The 21,108-nt window shown below is 39.9% G+C and overlaps 1 protein-coding gene across 4 annotated transcripts in view; it reads left to right on the top strand.

Moving 5' to 3' along the window:
- The window catches only part of KLHDC10 (kelch domain containing 10), a 70,221-nt gene that overhangs the window by 9,955 nt on the left and 39,158 nt on the right, over window positions 1-21,108 (top strand). The gene's annotated exons all lie outside the window — the stretch shown is intronic.

Genomic DNA, 21,108 nt, shown 5'->3' with positions numbered 1-21,108 from the left:
TTCGCCCACCTCAGCCTCCCAAAGTGCTGGGATTACAGGTGTGAGTCACCATGCCAGGCCTAAGTATTTTTTTAATAAATGGAAGTAATGTTGCTAATGCCTTTTCAGCATCTATGGGAATTATAATGTAATTTTTCTCCTTTGATCTATTATTGTGGTAGATTGTACTAATGGATTTATTGTTACTGAACCATTCTTGTATTCCTGAATTAACTTACTTTGCCATGGTGTATTAGTATTTTAAACGTACTGCTGGGTTCTGTTTGCTAAACTTTACTTAGAAATTTTGTATCACTCCTCATAGGCGTTTTCATTTTCCTTTCTGTTTTTTTAATTGTGTTATTTTGTTTCCACTTTTATAAAACTATTTCAAAGCTTGCCTGCCTGCCTGCCTGCCTGCCTGCCTTCCTTCCTTCCTTCCTTCCTTCCTTCCTTCCTTCCTTCCTTCCTTCCTTCCTTCTTCTTTCCCTCCCTCCCTCTCCCCTACCCTCCCCTTTCCCCTCTCCCTCCCTTCCCACCCATCCTCCCTCCTTTCCTGCCTCCCTCCCTTCCTTCCTCCCTTGCTCCCTACCTCCCTTTCTCCCTTCCTCCTTCCCTCCCTTCCTCCCTTTCTCCCTCCCTCCCTTCCACCCTCCCTCCTTCCTTCTGTCGCCCAGGCTGGAGTGCAGTGGTGCAATCATAGCTCACTGCAGCCTTGAACTCCTGGGCACAAGCCAACCTCTTGCTTTAGGCTCCCAAGTAGCTAGGACTACAGGTGTGCACCAGCACACCCAGCTTATTTTTAAATTTTTTTTGTAGAGATAAGGCCTTGCTATGTTGCCTAGGCTGGTTGCAAACTGCTGGCCTGGAGTCATCCTCTCACCTCAGCCTCCCAAAGTACTGGGATTACAGGTGTGAGCCACTGTGCCTAGCCCTTCCTTTCTTTTTCTATGCATTTTTTCCCCTCTATGGTTAAATGGCATTGAAGTTAAAGGTTTTGTTGAATTCCCCATGAAGTCATTTGGACCTCCTCTTTTTTAGGGGGTAGAAGTAGCTCTTAGACAATTATATTGTCCAATTATATCATACTTCTTAGTTTTTTTGAGACAGGGTCTCACACTGTTGCCTAGGCTGGAATGTAGTGGCACCATCATGGGTCACTGCAGCCTCAAACTCCTGGGCTCAAGGGATCCTCCTTCCTCAGCCATCTGAGTAGCTGGGACTACAGGTGTACACCACCACACCTGGCTAATTAAAAAAAAATTTTTTTTTGTAGCAGTGGGGTCTCGTTGCCCCAGCTGGTCTTGAATTCCCGAGCTCAAGCAATCCTCCTGCCTCGGCCTCCCAAATTCTCAAGCAATCCTCCTGCCTCGGCCTCCCAAAGTGCTGGGATTATAGGTGTGAGCTACCATGTGCAGACCAATTATATCATTCTTCTCTGATAGTTGGCTTCTTACAATTTATATCTTTTGGGGGTAGCTTTGATAATTTATGTTAACCTAGAAAATCACCCAGTTCATCTAGATTTTCAAAATTATTTGTGTGAATTGACCAAGGTATTCTTTTATGATTAAACAGTTATTTCCTGGGTTTGCGACTACTCATTATAATTTCTTATTTTGTATTATGTGAGGCTTTGCCCTTGTTCATAACCTGCTCTTGGATTTTTAAAACTTAGTTCCACTATTTTCTTTTTTTTATTAATTTTTTTTCTTTTAGTTTTAAATCCTCCCTTTAGCTTTCCACACTGTATTTTGTGGTTTGTATTTCTATCTTCTTATGTTGGATGCTTAATATTTCTTTCATTCTTCCCATATGTTTAAATGCGATTTCTTCTGAGCCCTGCTTTATTTGTGTATTATTTTCTGAATATTTTGACATTCCATTTTGAATTTTTTTAAACACAGAGTAGTTTATCCTTTTCAAGTGTTGTTTTGTTTTGTTTAGAGACAGGATCTCATTCTCTCACTCAGGCTTGAGTGCAGTGGTACAATCATGACTCACTGCAGCCTCAACCTCCCAGGCTGAAGCGATCCTCCCACCTCAGCCTCCCAAGTAGCTGGGATGACAGGTATGTGCCCACCATGCCCAGCTAATTTTTAAATTTTTTGTAGAGATGGGGGTCTTGCTGTGTTACCCAGGCTGGTCTTGAACTCCTGGCCTCAAGCCATCCTTCTACCTCGGCCTCCCAAAATACTGGGATTAGAGATGTGCGCTACCATGCCTGGCCCTTAAGTTTTTTAAAAAACATTCCATTTCTATGTATTTTAACAGCTTTATGGAGATATAATTCACATGTCATACAATTCATACATTTGAAGTGTGAAAGTCAATGGTTTCTAGTATATTCACAGATATGCACAGCCATCATTGCAGTCAATTCTAGAACAATTCATCACCTCAAGAGTAAGCTCTTTATCCTTTATTCATCATCCCCTTATCCTCCTGTTCCCCTCCCCCATTCCCTCACCCTAGCCCTAAGCAATTATTCATCTATTTTTTGTCTCTGTAGATTTCCCTGTTACAAACTTTCTCATATGAACGGAATCATATAGTAATAGTATGTGGCCTTTTGTGTCTGGCGTCTTTTACTTTGCGTAATGTTTTCAGGGTTCATGCATGTTGTAGAAGGTATCAGTACATCATTGCATTTTATGATGGAATAATATTCCATTGTATGGGTAGACCCATTTTGTTTATCCATTCATCTGTTGATGGATATTTAGGTTGTTTTTCCTTTTTGGCTATTATGAATAATGCTGCTGTAAATGTTGACATATAAATTTCTATGGACATATATTTTTGTTTCTCTTAAGTCTGTATGTACAAGTAGAATTGTTGAGTCATATGGTAATTCTGTGTTCTACGTTCAATCAGTTGAAGAACTGCCAGACTGTTTTCCAAAGTGGCTGGAATTTTACTTTCCCACCTGCACTATATGAGGGTTCTGATTTCTCCACATCCTTGCCAACATTTGCTGTATATGAAATTTTTATTCTCTTTTTTTTTTCTTTTTGAGATAGAGCCTCGCTCTGTCACCCAGGCTGGAGAGCAATGGTGGGATCTTGGCTCACTGCAACCTCCACCTCCCGGGTTTAAGCGATTTTCCTGCCTCAGCCTCCTGAGTAGCCGGTATTACAGGTGTGCACCATCACACCCGGCTAATTTTTTTTTTTTTTTTTTTTTTTTTTGAGATGGAGTCTTGTTCTGTCACCCAGGCTGGAGTGCAGTGTGATCTTGGCTCACTGCAACCTCCGTCTCCCAGGTTCAAGCGATTCTCCTGGCTCAGCCTCCCGTGTAGCTGGGATTGCAGGTGTCTACCACTACACCTGGCTAATTTTTGTATTTTTAGTAGAGATGGGGTTTCACCATGTTGGTCAGGCTGCTCTTGAACTCCTGACCTCAGGTGATCTGCCCACCTTGGCCTCCCAAAGTGCTGGGATTACGGGCGTGAGCCACTGCACCTGGCCTATGAGATTTTTATTCTTTTTTATTCTAACAGTCCTAGTGAGTGTAAGGTGGCATCTCATTGTGGTTTTTGGTTTGTATTTCCCTGATGAGTAATGATATTGAGCATCGTTTCATATGATTGTTGGTTATTTGTATGTGTTGGCCATTTCCTCTTTGGAGAAATATTTATTCAGATCCTTTGCCCCATTTTTAATTGGGTTGTCTTTTTATTGTTGTTATAGGAGGTCTTTATATATTCTAGATACAAATCCATTGTCCTGTGTGTGATTTGCATATATTTTCTCCCATTCTGTGATTGTCGTTTCATTTTCTTGATTGTGCTCTTTAAAGCACAAAAGTTTTCAATCTTGATGAAGTCTAATTTATTTTGTTGGTTCCGTTTCAGTGTCATATCTTAGAATCTTTTGCCAAATCCAAGATCATGAAGACTTGTTCCTGTTTTTCTCTAAGAGCTTCATAGTTTTGCTCTTATATTTATGTCTTTGATCCATTTTGAGTTAACTTTTGTATTCAGTATGAGATAAGGATTATCTCAACTGCCTATCCAATTGTCCCAGCACTATCTGTTGAAAGACTATTCTTCCCCCACTGAACAGGTTTTGGCACTCCTGTCGAAAATCAGTTGACCATAAATGTATGGGTTTATTTCTGGACTCTGAGTTCCATTCCATTGATCTATATGTCTGTTCATGTACCAACACCATACTGCTTCAATTATTGTTGTTTTGCAGTAAGATTTGTGGGTTTTTTTTTTTTTTGAGTTGGAGTTTCGCTCTTGTTGCGCATGCTGCAGTGCAGCGGCGCAATCTTGGCTCACTGCAACCTCCACCTTCTGGGTTCAAGCAGTTCTCCTGCTTCAGCCTCCCAGGTAGCTGGGATTACAGGCATGCACCACCACGCCCAGCTAATTTTGTATTTTTAGTAGAGATGGGGTTTCTCCATGTTGGTGAGGCTGGTCTCAAACTCCTGACCTCAGGTGATCGGCCCGCCTTGGTCTCCCAAAATGCTGGGATTACACGTGTGAGCCACCATATAAGTTTTGACAGGACAGTTTGAGTCCCCCTAATTTATTCCTCCCTTTTAGGGTTATTTTGGCTATTCTGGGTCCCTTGCAATGCCATATAAATTTGAGAGTCATTTTGTACAAGGGATTCACTTTGTACAAGGGATTGTCATTTTATCAGCTGGGGTTCTGATAGGGATTGCATTAAGTCTGTAAATCAATTTGGGCAGTGTTGTCATTTTGATATTGTTTATTTATTTATGTTTTTTGAGATGGAATCTCACTCTGTCACCCAGGCTGGAGTGCAGTGGCACGATCTTGGCTCACTGCAACCTCCGCCTCCTGGGTTCAAGTGATTCTTCTGTCTCAGCCTCCCCAGTAGCTGGGATTACAGGCGCACGCTGCCACGCCCCGCTAATTTTTTGTATTTTAGTAGAGACAGGGTTTTACCATGTTGCCCAGGCTGGTCTCGAACTCTTGAGCTCAGGCAATCCACCTGCCTTGGCCTCCCAAAGTGCTGGGATTACAGGCGTGAGCCACCGCACCTGGCATTTTGATGATGTTAAGTCTTCTAGTCTGTGAACATGAGATGTATTTCCATTTATTTAGATCTTGAGTTTATGTCAACAGTGTTTTGTGGTTCTCACAGGTCATTTATGTTTTGCCTGCCTTTCTCAATTCTGTCATCTATTAATATGTCCCTTAATACGTTTTCAGCAGTGTGTGTACTCCTTTGTGCTACTTCCAATGAAGATTTCATTTCTGTGTTGGTTTTATTTTTCCCTTCCATTTCTTTTCTGTTCTCTGTTTATATTTCTCTCTATTGTCTACCTTTCTAGAGCTAGAATCTCTTTTTTTTTTTTTTTTTTTTTTTTTTTTTTTTTTTTTTTTTGAGACGGAGTCTCGCTGTGTCACCCAGGCTGGAGTGCAGTGGCCCAATCTCGGCTCACTGCAAGCTCCGCCTCCCGGGTTTACGCCATTCTCCTGCCTCAGCCTCCAAGTAGCTGGGACTACAGGCGCCCGCCACCACGCCCGGCTAGTTTTTTGTATTTTTAGTAGAGACGGGGTTTCACCATGTTAGCCAGGATGGTCTCGATCTCCTGACTTCGTGATCCACCCGCCTCGGCCTCCCAAAGTACTGGGATTACAGGCTTGAGCCACCGCGCCCGGCCTTAGAATCTCTTTAAAAGAAAAGAGACATTAGTTTTTGTAAAATCTGTTGTCTCCCACCCCCTACCACAACCACTATATGAAAGGAATACAAACTCATTAATTAAAATTTGGATAATGGGCTGGGTGTGGTGGCTCACACCTATAATCCCAGCACTTTGGAAGGCCAAGGCGGGCAAATGGCTTAAGTTCAGGAGTTTGAGACCAGCATGGGTAACATAGTTAGACCTTGTCTTTACAAAAAATAAACAAAATTAGCCAGCTGTTGGGGCACGTGCCTGTAATCCCAGCTAATCCCAGCTACTTGGGACACTGAGGCAGGAGGATTGTCTGAGCCCAGGAGGTTGAGGCTGTAGTGAGCTGCAGTCATGCCACTGCACTCTAGCCTGGGCAACAGAGTGAGACCCTGCCTCAAAAAAACCCCCCAAATTGGAAAATGTAGAAAAATTGAGACAAGGAGAAAATCATCCGTCGTGATTCCACTTAAAAACAGCTATATCAACATTTTGATATTTTACTTTCCTTTTAGTTCTTTATCAAGTGTTTCATTTAATACTGTGTGATAACTTATCACCTGTAGGAATTTGGGATTCTCTTAAAACTGTTCTATATTTAAATGTTTTACTCACAAGGCTTGTTTATGTTTTCTGTTATTTTATTAGGTGGAATCTCTCCTCAGTTTACCATATGAGTAACATTTTAGGTTTTTTCCTAGCTGGTGGCCTGTTTTACCTCTCTTTGTCACAACCAGGCTTTCAGAAGGAATAGACTGTTGTTTATTTTAATTTTTTTCTTCTCTTCAGTCTTTTGCAGTCTCACTTCTGCCTCCATCGTTCTACTCAAGTGCTCTTACTAAGGTAATAATGTCCTAATTGCTAACTCCAGTAGATAGCTCTTAGTTTTCATCCTACCCAGCTTCTCTAGAATTTGGTTTTAACTGTCTCCTATGCTAGACCCTGGGAATACATAATTAAATAAAGTTTCTATTCCTAAAGAGCTCTTAGTTATTCTTTTATCTCTTGAACTTCCTGTTAGTTTTCCTTTATCTGCCCCTTAATATTGGTATTCAAGAGTATATCTGTTTGTTTCCCCTTCTTACTCTTAGTAAGATATCATTAATGTCCTGATTAAACTTACATCTATGTCTAACCCACATCTCTCTTTCTGGCCTGTTTGCCAACAGCTTCTAGATGTTTCTACCAACTGACTGATGAGTACCTCAAATACAACATTTTCAAAAAACAATTTCATCATTTTTCCTGCCAAACCTGTTACTTCATCCTGTGCTTCTTATCCTGACTGATTTAATGGCTATATCATCAATTTAGTGAGTCAAGCCAGAAATGTGGGAATCACATGAGATTCCTTCCTTTTACTCATTCCTTATCGAATTGGTCACAATTTGATAAGGAATTGTGTTGTTGATTCTTCCTCCTTACCTTCACTCTATTTGTCCCTTTCTACCTCTTTACCCTCTCCATTTATGTCTTTCATTTTATATTTCAGCTATGCAGAACTATTTTCAGTTAGTTGCGTTAAATTCTTGGAACAAGGTAGGTTGAGAGGAGAGATTTTTTAAAAACTTGGAATTTCCTGTGCTACACTGTTTCTTGATTTTGTACATACCATTTTTTCTTTCTAAAGTGCCATTCTCCTAGTCATCTTTTTAGACCCACCCATGTATACTTTAATCTACATAGCATTTTTTCCTATTCTCTCTTTTAATCCCAGCACTTTGGGAGGCTGAGGCAGGAGAATCACTTGAACCTAGGAGGCGGAGGTTGTAGTGAGCTGAGATTGCGTCACTGCACTCCAACCTGGGTGACAGTGAGACTCCATCTCAAAAACAAAAAAACAAACCCACAAATGACTTATGTGTGTCAAGTCAAAGGAACATTTTAAAATATCCATCTGCCTTGATCTCCCTTCATTTTTAAACATCCTTTTCCCTTTTGGCTTCCTGGGCGTCAGGTCTCGTTTTCCATTTATGTGTCTGGCCTCATCCTTAAGTCGTCTTTGTCAACTCTTTCCCTTCCACCAGGACATTACGTATGAGAGTTCTCAATTCTTGGTTCTGTGTTCCCACCCTTCTCTTTTCAACTTACTTGAAGTGTTCTCTTCCAAATCTGTGATTTTCAGTATCTATGCGTATGCCAATAAGTTATGCCAGTTTGTAATTTCAGCCCAGATCTCTTTTGAGGGCCATTTCCTTGTTTTCTCCCTATCTACAATTATATGCTTCACATTTCTCAAGCTTAGCAAGCCTAAAACTGAATTTATGATCTTTATTATAAAATTGAAGGGTAACTATTGGGTAATTTTAAGCAGAGGAGTGATGTGATATGATTTATTATTTTCTAAAGCTCCCTCTCGCTGCTGGTTGGAGAATGGCTAGTGGGGCGTGGTAATAAGGACACATGGAGGTCATTTAGAAGACTATAGAAGTACTTTGCTAAAAAGATTGTGGTGGCTTAGACTGGGGTATGGTGGTATATTGGTGGTTGGAAGTGGTTGAATATGAGATGTATTTCGAAAGTAGCATTAATAGGATTTGCTGTGAGGTGTGAAGGAGAGAGAAGAATCAAGATGATTGCTAACAAGGCTAGATGCGGTGGTTCACTCCTGTAATCCCAGCACTTTGGGAGGCCAAGGCAGGCGGATCACTTGAGGTCAGGAGTTTGAGGCCAGCCTGGCCAACATGGCAAAACCTCGTCTCTACTAAAAATACAAAAATTAGCTGGGCGTGGTGGCGTGTGCCTTTAGTCCCAGCTACTTGGGAGGCTGAGGCACAAGAATTGCTTGAACCCAGGAGGCGGAGGTTGCAGTGAGTTGGGAAAAGAAAAAAAAAGACTCCTAAGTTTTTTTCTGGAGCAATTGGATAGATGACGATCTCATCAAATGTGATGGAGCAGATCTGAAGCAGCAGGATTGCAGGGGGCAAATCAAGAGTTTTGTTTTGGCAGTGTTAAGCCTGAGATGCCTATTTGACCTCCAAGTAAGGATATACAGTAAATAATCTTTACATTAAAAAAATCAAACTTAAGGGAGATGGTGAGGCTCACAATGTTTTTTGAAATTATTAACAAGCCTTTGGACTGGATGAGTTCACCAAAGAATATTTTTAGCCATGTGCGGTGGCTCATACCCAGCACTTTGGGAGGCCAAGACGGGTGGATCACCTGAGGTTGGGAGTTTGAGACCAGCCTGGCCAATATGGTGAAACCCCGTCTCTACTAAAAATACAAAAATTAGCCAGATGTGGTGGTGGGTGCCTATAATTCCAGCTACTGGGGAGGCTGAGGCAGGAGAATTGCTTGAACCCAGGAGGCAGAGGTTGCAGTGAGCCGAGATCACGCCACTGCACTCTAGCTTGGGGGACAGAGCAAGACTCCATCTCAGAAAAAAAAAACAAAGAATATTTTTACAAATTGGTCAAAAGACTGTATAACTCTTGAAAGTGGGAAGGAAAGGAGAAGCAAGCAAAGAAGGTTAGTGAGGGAGGAGGAAGACCAGGACTGCTTGGTTTCACAAGAGTCAAGAGAAAAACATGTTTCAAGAAGGAGGGAGAGGCTACCTTGTCAAATGTACCTGAGAGCTTGAGTAGGATAAGATTTTAAAATGGTAGACCCAGCCGGGTGCAGTGGCTCATGCCTGTAATGCCAGTACTTTGGGAGGCCACGGTGAGTGGATCACCTGAGGTCAGGAGTTCGAGACCAGTCTGGTCAACATGGCAAAACCCCATGTCTACTAAAAATACACAAAATTAGCCAGGCGTGGTGGCTGGTGCCTGTAGTCCCAGCTACTTGGGAGGCTGAGACATCAGAATCGCTTGAACCCAGGAGGTGGAGGTTGCAGTGAGCTGACCTTGCACCGCTCTACTCCAGCCTGGGTGAGAGTGAGACTCTTTCTCAAAAAAACCAAAAAATTTAACAGCAACAACAAAACAAAATAAAATGGTGGAATCTGTATTATTATAAGTAATCTAATAGGGTATAGCAGGCCTTTGTGGGCTGAATAGGGACTGACCTATTAACTATTTATAACATTGGAAAATATATTAAGAATTTCAAATGACAAATTGACATAATTACTTAGAATTTTCAGGTGCAGCCTAATTTTTATTAGCCTGCATATTTTTTAAGGCTTTATTTTCCCCAAATTATTTTTAAGGTCATTCCCTTACTTTTTAAAGTAAGCAGTCCTTGTCTTCCTCCTACTTCATTGACCTTCTTTGCTTCTCCTTTCCTTCTCACTTTCATGAGTTCTATAGTCTTCTGCCCAATTTTTAAGTGGTTTTGAACACTCCGTATCATTAGACTTTTACCAGTATCAGTATTGGGCAAGCTTGTAGAACACATAAAGGTTACGCTTACTTAAAATATGTAAGTATGATTTCCTATGATTGAATGCATCCAGCTTTCCTCCTAAAAGTCTTTTTTTTTTTGTCTTATTAATTTTTTAAATGGGAAAACATGTAAACTTGGTAAAATCAAACAGTTTGCAAGAGGAGAAAGTATCCCTTCCACTTGAGATCCCTCGTTTTGCATTCTGTCTCCCTAGCAGTATCATCTCCCTAGAGTTTCTGGTGTGTCTTTCTAGAAGTAGAATTTGCATATATGTGCATATAGGTGTATGTTATCTTTATATTAAAGCAGAGTGCAACAACAAAGTATTCTTTCTGCATCTGTCTTTTTTTTTTTAACTTAAAAATATATTTTGGGGATTGTTCTGTGTTAGCACATTTAGACTTATCTCATGCTTCTTCATGGCTGAAAGTGTTGTGTTGTGTGAATGTGCTGTAATTTACCAGCCACCCAATTGATGGATATTTAGCTTGTTTCTGGTTTCTGTTATTTAAGAACATCACTGCAATGCATAGTGATAAATATTGCTAACTTGCCTTTTAATGTCTGTGTTTTAAAAGTTTTCCTCAAGTTATAGAACTTAAAAACTCACACTTATCCCCTTATTTTACTCCACTTTTCCATTCAGCTAGTCTTTTACTCCTTATGTTTTATCCCTATAATAATATTAGCCAGGGATTTATATAAACATTTACTCATAACTCAGTAAGGGAATAGATACTATTGCTGTCCCTTTTTTATAGTTAAGGAAGCTGGGATACCCAGGACAAGACCTTGTCCAAGGACATATGGCTAGCAAGGGACGGAGCTAGGATTTAGACCCAGGCAATGTGGTTCAAAAGTCTATGCACCGTGCTGCACTCCCCTCTGCTTCCTGTCCTTCCCAGTTATTTTTGTTACTAGTACTGTAATTCAGGCCTTCACTGCCGTGAACTGGACTACACTAAAAATGGGTTTTTTTTTGCTATTCCTAGTCTTACTTTCCTAACCCATTCTCTATATTGAAACAAGATTAATCTTCCTAATGCACAGCTATGGTTATGTTGCTTCCCAGATCAGAATCCTTCAGTAGCTTCCTGCTGCATTTAGAATCCAGCCCAATCTCATGCTCTTCCCTTTTATATTTGCTATATGTCCCTGCATTTGTTCCAAGCTTTATCTAGGATTTGAGCATTAAAGCGTCATAAGACATAATAAGACTAGTGAAGTGAAATTAGAAGTATTATGACTCGCAAAAAAATGAGGTAAGTGATCTTCGGAGTTGAATGGTGTTTTTTCTTTGAGTTATTTCCCTTTTTACCTGTAGTAGCTCCTGCCGTATGGTTTCATCAACAAACTGTCAACTCAATTAATTTCAGTCAGATGTGTAATCGATCAAATGCTAACCACAGATATTTTAGTGTCACATAAAACAAATTCCTTAAAACACACACATACACACAAACCTAAAACAGAAATATGTAATTTCTTTTTTTTTTTTGTTTTTTTGAGATGGAGTCTTGCTCTTGTCGCCCAGGTTGGAGTGCAGTGGCGCTGTCTTGGCTCACTGCAACGTCCACCTCCCGGGTTCAAGTGATTCTCCTGCCTCAGCCTCCCGAGTAGCTGGGATTACAGGTGCCCAACACCATGCCTGGCTAATTTTTGTATTTTTAGTAGTGACGGGGTATCACTATGTTCGCCGGGCTGGTCTCAAACTGCTGACCTCAAGTGATCTACCCACCTCAGCCTCCCAAAGTGCTGGGATTACAGGTGTGAGCCACTGCGCCTGGCCATATTATACTTTTTAAAGCACCTTTAAAAATATCAGATATTAGGCCGGGCGCGGTGGCTCACGCCTGTAATCCCAGCACTTTGGGAGGCCGAGGCGGGCGGATCACAAGGTCAGGAGATCGAGACCACGGTGAAACCCCGTCTCTACTAAAAATACAAAAAAAAAATTAGCCGGGCGCGGTTGTGGGCGCCTGTAGTCCCAGCTACTCGGGAGGCTGAGACAGGAGAATGGCGTGAACCCGGGAGGGGGAGCTTGCAGTGAGCCGAGATCGCGCCACTGCACTCCAGCCTGGGCTGGGCGACAGAGCGAGACTCCGTCTCAAAAAAAAAAAAAAAAAAAAAAAAAAAAAAATAAATAAATAAATAAAAATATCAGATATTAGATATTAAAAATTTGCTAATTAGTGACTGTTATTTGCTTTTTGCTGGATTTAGTCCAATATAAGCTTTTATATCCTTCTGTCAGATCTAGGTATTTTCTTGGAAGGCATTGCATTTGTCAACAGAAAATGACCTGAGAGAATGGAAAGTGAGTTCATAAAGAAAAGTTATGTCTTCACTTTTTTTTTTTTTTTGAGACTTAGTCTGGCTCTGTCCCCAGGCTGGGGTGCAGTGGTGCAATCTTGGCTCACTGCAACCTCTGCCTCCTGGGTTCAAGCAATTCTCCTGCCTCAGCCTCCTGAGTAGCTGGGATTACAGGCGTGCATGACCACGCATGGCTAATTTTTGTATTTTTAGTAGAGATGGGGGTTTTACCATGTTGGCCAGGCTGGTCTCGAACTCCTGACCTCAAGTGACCCACCTTCCTCAGCTTCCCAAAGTGCTGGGGATTACAGGCCTGAGCCACCAGCTCCAGCCGTGTCTTCACTTTCAAAATTAGTTACTTCTCTAGTTTGTTTTTTTTTGTTTGTTTTTTGTTTTTTGTTTTTTGTTTTGAGACAAGAGTCTTACTCTGTGACCCAGACTAGAGTGCAGTGGCACAATCTCAGCTCACTGAAACCTCTGCCTCCCAGGTTCAAGTGATTCTCCTGCCTCAGCCTCCCGAGTAGCTGGGATTATAGGGACCTGCCTCCATACCCAGCTATTTTAGTAGAGACAGGGTATCACCATGTTGGCCAGGCTGGTCTTGAACTCCTGACCTCAAGTGATCCGCCTGCCTCGGCCTCCCAAAATGCTGGGATTACAGGCCCGAGCCACCGCCCCTGGCCTCAGTTTATTTTTCTAAGTGGTGAAGTTTTGCTGGAGATAAAAAGGAAGGAGGGTAATACTCAATTAAGAAAAACAATCTCTGGCTATAGTTAATATTTCAAGATAGGCACATTCACATTGATACATGTAAAGTACAAATGCAGGCAGGATTTTTGGTAAATCTTACAGAAAAAAAAACCATGTACAGTAAAAAAAAAAAAAAAAAAAAAAAAAAAAAGATTTTAAAATGAACTTTTATCTTTAAAATTTTTCCCCTTGTCTGAAACTTCTTAGAATCGTAAAATGTTAAAATTGAAAAAGACTGCTGGGCATGGTGGCTCATGTCTGTAATCTCAGGAGTTTGAGACTAGCCTATGTAACGTGGTGAAACCCTGGCCACATCTCTACAAAAGAAACAAAAATTAGCCGAGTGTGATGGCACGTGCCTGTTGTCTCCCTGTTGGGAGACAGAAGCAGGAGGATTTCTTGAGTCCAGGAGTTCAAGACCAGCTTGGGCAACATGGCTAGACCCTGTGTCTACTTCTCCCATGCCCCGCCAAAAAAAAAAGAGTATTTATAAGTGCTAAGCATAGAGTAGATACTCAGTATATAAAGGTGTTTGGCATAGAGTAGATAATAAATGTTGGTTATCCTAAATTTAAAAGAAAGTTGTTTACTTAACAAGTAAGTCACTGTTAGCTCAAAGTGTGTCATTGTGAAATTTTAAAAAGATTCCTCTTCCAGGTAGACATAGTCCCATGGGTACATTGGAGAATAGAGTGAAGGCTGGATTTAGCGTCCCTTAGACACTTTACCTGGAGCTCTTGTGCAGTAAGCAATCTGTACAACTGTGCAGCGATTCCAAATACAGTATTAATTTGCTTCTCTTTTGAAATTCCTACAGATTCTGAATTATATATAGGAGTAGGACTGTACCACATGTTGTAGCCACCTAAGTCAGAATTCTTGGATCATTTTCTCTGATTCAGTAGTTCTAATTGTTAAATATTCATAATTGTTTTAGATATATCATTTTTGAATGTAATCTATTCCATATTGGCACCATCTTTTTTTTCTTCATTTCAGTTTTTATTTAATTTTTATACCTTTTACTTTGAGAACTGTAGATTCATTTGCAGTTTTAAGAAATAATATTCGCTGAGTTCTGTGGCTCATGCCTGTGATCCCAGCACTTGGGAGACCGAGGCAGGCGGATCATTTGAGCCCAGGAGTTTGAGACCAGCCTGGGCAACATGGTGAGACCCTATCTCTACAAAAAACACAAAAATTAGCCAGGTGTGGTGGCACACACCTGTAGTCCCAGCTACTTGGGAGGCTGAGGTAGGAGGATTGTTTGAGCCCAGGAGGTGGAGGTTGCATTGAGCCAAGATCATGCCACTGCACTCCAGCCTGGGTGACAGAGTAAGACACTGTCTTTAAAAAAAAAAAAAGGGAAAATAAATAATACTGAGAGATCCATATACCCTTCCCCAGGCAATTTCTTGGAATGATAGCATCCTGTTACTATTGTACAATAACACAACTAGGAAATTGACTTTGATACCATCCAGTGACCTTACTGAGATTTCATCAGTTTTACATGTACTTGTGTGTGTGTGTGTGTGTGTGTGTGTGTGTATCATATGCTGTACAATTTTATTTCATGTTAGATTCGTGTGGCCACCACAGTCAAGATACAGAACAGTTCCATCACAAGGCTCCCTGGTGGTACCCTGATACAGCCACAGCCACCTTCCCTGGCAAACCCCTGGTGACCACTAATCTGTTCTCTAAAATTTTGGCATTTCAAGAATGTTATGTGAGTAAAATCATACAGTATGTAACCTTTTGACACTTTTTTTTTTCCCTATTGGTTGCATGAATCAGTAGTTCATGGTTGTACCACAGGTTTAACCATTCATTTCGCTGAAGGACATTGGGATTGTTTCCATGTTTTGGCTATTGTGAATAAAGCTGTTAGGAACGTTTGTGTACAGGTTTTTGTGTGGACGTAAGTTTTCATTTCTCTGTGGTAAATAGCCAAGAATGTAATTGTTGAGTCGTATGGTAAACATATGTTTAGCTTTGTAGGAAACTGCCATACCGTCTCTCAGAGTATGCGTGTATCCTGTTACATTCCTCCCAGCAAAGTATAACTCATCCAGGTCCTCTGCATCCTTGCCACCATGACCAGTCTTGATAAAACACTTTGGCAACTACTGTTAACTAGTCTCTCTCATTTTAAGAAAATCAGAGCTGACTGACTTCTTACATGTGTCTTCAGGTTCTCTAGAATGAGACCTTTGGTTACTTATATCAGTTTGACTTGGCAATTGGCCCTTAAATATTTGGAGGAATTCACCAGTGAAGCCATCTAGTATTCTTAAATCTTTTATACAGTACTTCAATTTATATTTTTCCATCAATATCTATATTAATCATTTTCTATATCCTTCATCTGAATAAGACAGTTACTTTAATGTTCTTCTGGTTTTCCTTCTCTCAGCCTCTCTTCCTACCCTTATAAATATTCCTGTTGATAGCATCTGAGATTATAGTTTTGAATGTTAGTAATGTTTTTTCCCCAGTCAGTGCATATTTAGACTTAAAGGTTTTGCTGGTTTCTCTGCTTACTCTTTTCTTACGCCTTGTTTGTTATTCTTCCATTAATTTTTTTAAAAAACAATCCAGATATATATCTTTGAGTAATTCTTTCATCAGAAGTCTGAAGGAAGCAAACTTTTTGGATCCTTGCATATAAAAAAAGTCTTTATTTCACTCTCCTTCTTGAGCAGGAGTTGGAGTAGGCATAGAATTCTAAATGTAAAACTATATCCAAGTGTCCCAGGACAATTAGTTGAAAAGACTATTTATTCCCCACTGAATAGCCTTGTCACCCTTGTCAAAAAAATCCATTGACTATGGATGTTAGGGTTTACTTTTGGACTCTCAATTCCACTCATTTAATCTGTATGTCCATCCATATGCCAGTACCACAGTTTTTGAATACTGTATCTTTGCAGAAAGTTTTGAAATTAGGAAGTATGAGTCTTCTTTCACTTCTTTTTTAAGATTGTTTTGGTATTCTGGGTTTCTTGCTTTTTTCCCTCTGAAGTATAGGATTAGCTTGTTCATTTTGGCAAAACAAACAAAAAGGTAGTTGAAATTTTAATATTGTTCGATTCTCTTTTGTGTCTTAACTTTTTAATATACTTTTCTATAATACTTCTTCATGCTTGGGTCTTAGTTTTATGCTCATTCATCTTTATCTGTGAGTCCTAGTTAGCCTTGCTGTGAATGTTACGTCTGTTTATTGCAGCAGGTCTCCATGGATTGTGGATAGGGATGGAATAAGCAATGAGATGAAGTGTAGTAGTTGCCAGGCTTCTTCAGTGTGACTGTCCCCTCTTCTGCCTGGGTGTTAATATCCCCACATACCCAAGACTGGGTAATTTATAAAGAAAAGAGGTTTAATTGACTCACAGTTCTATGTGACTAGAGAGACCTCACAATCATGGCCAAAGGCAAATGAGGAGCAAAGCCAGTCTTACATGGTGGCAGGCAAGAAAGCTTGTACAGGAGGACTCCCATTTATAAAGCCATCAGATCTCAAGAGATTTATTCTCTTGAGAACAGTATGGGGGAAACTGCCCCCATTATTCAATTATTTCCACCTGGCTCTGCCCTTGACATGTAGGGATTATTACAATTCAAGGTGAGATTTAGGTGAAGAGACAGCCAAACCATATCATACAATATACTATATTATATAAATTTATCAATTGATACAAATTGAGCTAAAAGTCTAAAGGGATACAAGAGTAAAATAAAATGCATTTAAATAATTTAAAAAAAAATATCCCCACAGGGTTCTACCTTCTCTCTCTGATCCCAGTGTTCACACTCATTGTTCTAGCTAGAGAGTGACACCTTTGTTGTTTTTGCCACTGTTCCCATCTGGGAACAAACACCTCTGTTCTATAGTGCTTGACTCAAAGAGGTAAATGGCTGGGAGGGGTTAACCTGCTATGTAACTTCTGTGCTACACTCCAATCACTTAGGCTGTAAATGTTTAAAATGGTTTCACTTCTTCCTGCTGTCTTTTTTTTTTTTTTTTTTTTGAGGCGGAGTTTCGCTCTGTCTCCCAGGCTGGAGTGCAGTGGCCGGATCTCAGCTCACTGCAAGCTCCGCCTCCCGGGTTTACGCCATTCTCCTGCCTCAGCCTCCCGAGTAGCTGGGACTACAGGCGCCCGCCACCTCGCCCGGCTAGTTTTTTTTGTATTTTTTAGTAGAGACGGGGTTTCACCATGTTAGCCAGGATGGTCTCGATCTCCTGACCTCGTGATCCGCCCGTCTCGGCCTCCCAAAGTGCTGGGATTACAGGCTTGAGCCACCGCGCCCGGCCATTCCTGCTGTCTTTTACGTTGGGGTTGAGTTGACTCTGAGAGTTGGTCCCTCCACTTGCCCTGGTCCTCTGCTCTTAGTGTCTTAGTTGACTCTGAGAGTTGGTCCCTCTGCTTGACCTGGTCCTCTGCTGTTGGTGTGTAGGACTGTGGTGTTTTCTTTAGTCTGATTATACCCACTTTTCATCGTCCAGTGATTCCTCATAGTATTAGTCCACTAAGGGCATTTCTTGTTTTCTTGTAATTATGGTTTTTTTTAAATGACTTTTTTTGTTGTTTGGGAGATTTTAGGGGAAGGTGAGCTTGCTCACAGTGTGTTCAGCCTACCATTTTAATTCAGCCAATGACTATGTTACATTTATAGCAAAGTAAACATAGTAAAAAAGAGAAAAAAATTAAAAACTAGCAGAAAATAAAATATTGATGAAATCATTGAAGAAATTATTATTATTATTTTTGTGGAGACAGAGTCTCGCTCTGTCGCCCAGGCTGGAGTGCAGTGGCATGATCTTGGTTTACTGCAACTTCCGCCTCCTGGGCTCAAGCACTTCTCCTGCCTCAGCCTCCTGAGTAGCCAGGACTACAGGCGCATGACACCATGCCCAGCTAATTTTTTTTGTATTTTAGCAGAGACGGGGTTTCACCATGTTGGCCAGGCTGGTCTTGAACTCCTGACCTCAGGTGATCTGCCTGTCTCAGCCTCCCAAAGTGCTGGGATTACAGGTGTGAGCCACCACACCTGGCTTATGTTTTTGTTTTGAAGAGTCTAAGCTATCACTTAGGAAGGTTGGCACTTTGCATATATAAAAATTAAAACTTCAATGAATGAAAGTTCAGACCAATAATATATTTATATGGAACTGGAGAGGCATATATTTATTTAAAAATTTAATAAGTACATTTGTGTTGGCGTAACACTGTTATGTTGCTAGTTTCTCTTTTTTCTGCTCTTTGGGTGAAAGAATAAAACGGGTTCTGAAGTCAGTGCCTGCCTTGATTGAATAACCTCAGCAGAGTCAACAGGAGTCTATGCATACAAACTTATGCTGGTTGCTGAGAGAGAGACATGCCAAAGATGTTTGACAGAAGCCCTGAGAAAACATAAAAAGGGTTTTTTATTACAGTTTTGGTTTGTCAATTATTTTTGTGTTTTTGTTTTGTTTTGTTTTTGAAACAGAGTCTCGCTCTGTCGCCCAGGCTGGCTGGAGTGCAGTGGCGCGATCTCGGCTCACCACAGCCTCCGCCTCTTAGGTTCTAGCGATTCTCCTGTCTCAGCCTCCTGAGTAGCTGGATTTACCAGGCACCTGCCACCATGCCTGACTAATTTTCATATATTTTTAGTAGAGATGGGATTTTGACATGTTGGCCAGGCTGATCTCAAACTCCTGGCCTCAAGTGATCTGCCTGCCTTGGCCTCTTAAAGCTCTGGGATTACAGGCGTGAGCCACCACGCCAGGCCTGGTTTGGTAATTTTTAATGTTATTCCCTCAGTGTTACTCCAAAGTAGTTTTTTGTATTTTTCCATTGTAAAATCACATATCCTAGAATTTATGGATAACATAAAAGGGGTAATAACCTCAAGCCCAATCATAACCAGTGTTAAGACTTTGGTATGTTTCTTTCCAGTATTTTTTTTATAATCACTTTTTAAAAAAATTTAAATAATACAGTATTGTTTTTCTTCCAGTCTAAAAGTAATGCCTACTCAGAGAGCTTGGAAAATAAAGACCATCATAAAGGGGAAAAAACAAAAATAATGTATTAGAACCATCCAAAGATAACTACAGTCAAATAAATTAATTTGATGTAATATTTCCTGTATTTTTTCTGAATATATAAAAATACTTTTTTCTTTGCTAAAATGGTGTCATACTTAATACTACTTTGTACATTGTATTTTTCATTTGCAATATATTGTGAATGTTTCGTCATGTTAATAAATAGTTTTGTATATACTCTTTAGTGGTGTGTAGAATATGAGCATATTTAAGTATGTTTATTTAGCATACTTAACCATCCCCTGTCACTGGACATTGAAAGTGTTTCTAATTTTTTACCATTATAAATAATACCATAGTTAATATCTTTGTCCATACATCTTTCCATGCATCTATGATTGTTTCTTTAGGAATAGATTCCTAGAAGTGGAATAGCTGGGTCAAAGGGTATGTACATTTTAACGCTTTTGATACATAAAAATGTCAAATTTTAAGCTAATCACTTGTTATATTATGTCCTGTATTGCTAATTGTTTTATGTGTCTGTCTTGTCTCCCTAATTAGAATGTAAACTTAAGGGCAAGGGAGGTTTCTTATATATTTAATGTATCCTTTGACAGTGTGGTTTACAGTTTTGGACCCTGGAGTCATCTCAACACATACTGTATTGATTTAAAACAATGGTTCTCTAGACTGTTGAATGTCATAAACCTGTACACTAAAATATATATGTACTTATATTTATCCATATATGTATATTTAGAGTAGAGATGGGCTTGCAAATTTTCAGTTTTTCCATGAGAGAATATTAAAAAGAAAACCAACTACCATTTTCTTATCAGCATCATTTCATAAAGTAAAGAATATTTAACAACAAAAAGGTTCTAATCTCTGAAAAAAGGGCAGGCCTTTAAACGGAACATTTTAGCTTTTTGAAAAACTTACTGCCTTGTCCATATTTTTCTCATTTTGTGTTGGACTGGTGAATCTTCACCTTAGCCTAGCAGTTGTCAGTAGACCAACATTAGGGAATCACTGATTTAAAAGACTTAGAATATTAAAAGATAAATCCTTTTGCAAGATAAATAATTCTTCCCCTTGTCCATGAGTCTGTATTCTCTACAAAATTAAGTACAAATGTGCAAGTGATGCCATTTCATTATACAGAATTGGTATATATCTATGTACAAGTTCTGTAGTAAGCAAACTAGACCCTGCTGATGGACATCTGAATATATATTTCCAGTTGCCAAAAATAAAAACTGTTCTTTTTCTAGAGAATTTAAGATAGGATAAATATGGTGTAGTGGAAAGAGGCAAGTTTTTAGAGTCAGAAGGCCTCGCTTGAATCCTGGCTCTGGCATTAAGTCATTTAATTTTCCTTTAGCTTCCTTGCTTGAAACATTAGGATGATACTATCTTCTTCAAAGTGTTTTGGTAGCTCCTATTACAGCAGTTCCTTCACTATCATGTAATTATTTGTTTACACATCTGCCTTCCTCATGAGACCATGGGCTCCGAAGAGCAGGAGTCATGTCCTTGTTTTGCAATCTCAGGTCCTAGCATAGGGCTCCAGGCATAGCAGATGCTAAATAAAATGATTGTTGAATCAATACAGGATTGTTGTGAGAATTATATGAGGTAATATATGTGAAAGCTTTTTGTAAACCCTAAACATTATACAAGTGTTAATTGTTTTTATTGTCAATAACAGCTATCTTTGAGAGCTATCAAAACTTTGGGAAAAGAGAAAATTATCCCATTTAACAGTTCTATTAATTTATTAGGTTTTTCTTCTATTTTATAAGAAAACATATTTTAATTGAGGTTAACATGGAGGTAATTTGCTTCCTGGGAAGACAGATGAGCCCCTTTCCTCCTTTCCTCTGTGGAAGTGCTAAGATATTAAATGTTTGTTTAATTTAGTTGCTGTTTTAAAATTTAATTATAGTAGGGTCAGCTTATTTCATATTTAAAGAATGGTGCCCATTGCTTTATCTTCTTAACCATATAATTAATATAACCTTGAAGGGAACAGGAGC

Source organism: Macaca thibetana, chromosome 3 (genome assembly GCF_024542745.1).
Source record: "Macaca thibetana thibetana isolate TM-01 chromosome 3, ASM2454274v1, whole genome shotgun sequence".
Lineage (NCBI taxonomy): Eukaryota > Metazoa > Chordata > Mammalia > Primates > Cercopithecidae > Macaca > Macaca thibetana.
This window is presented reverse-complemented; position numbering and strand designations above follow the sequence as displayed.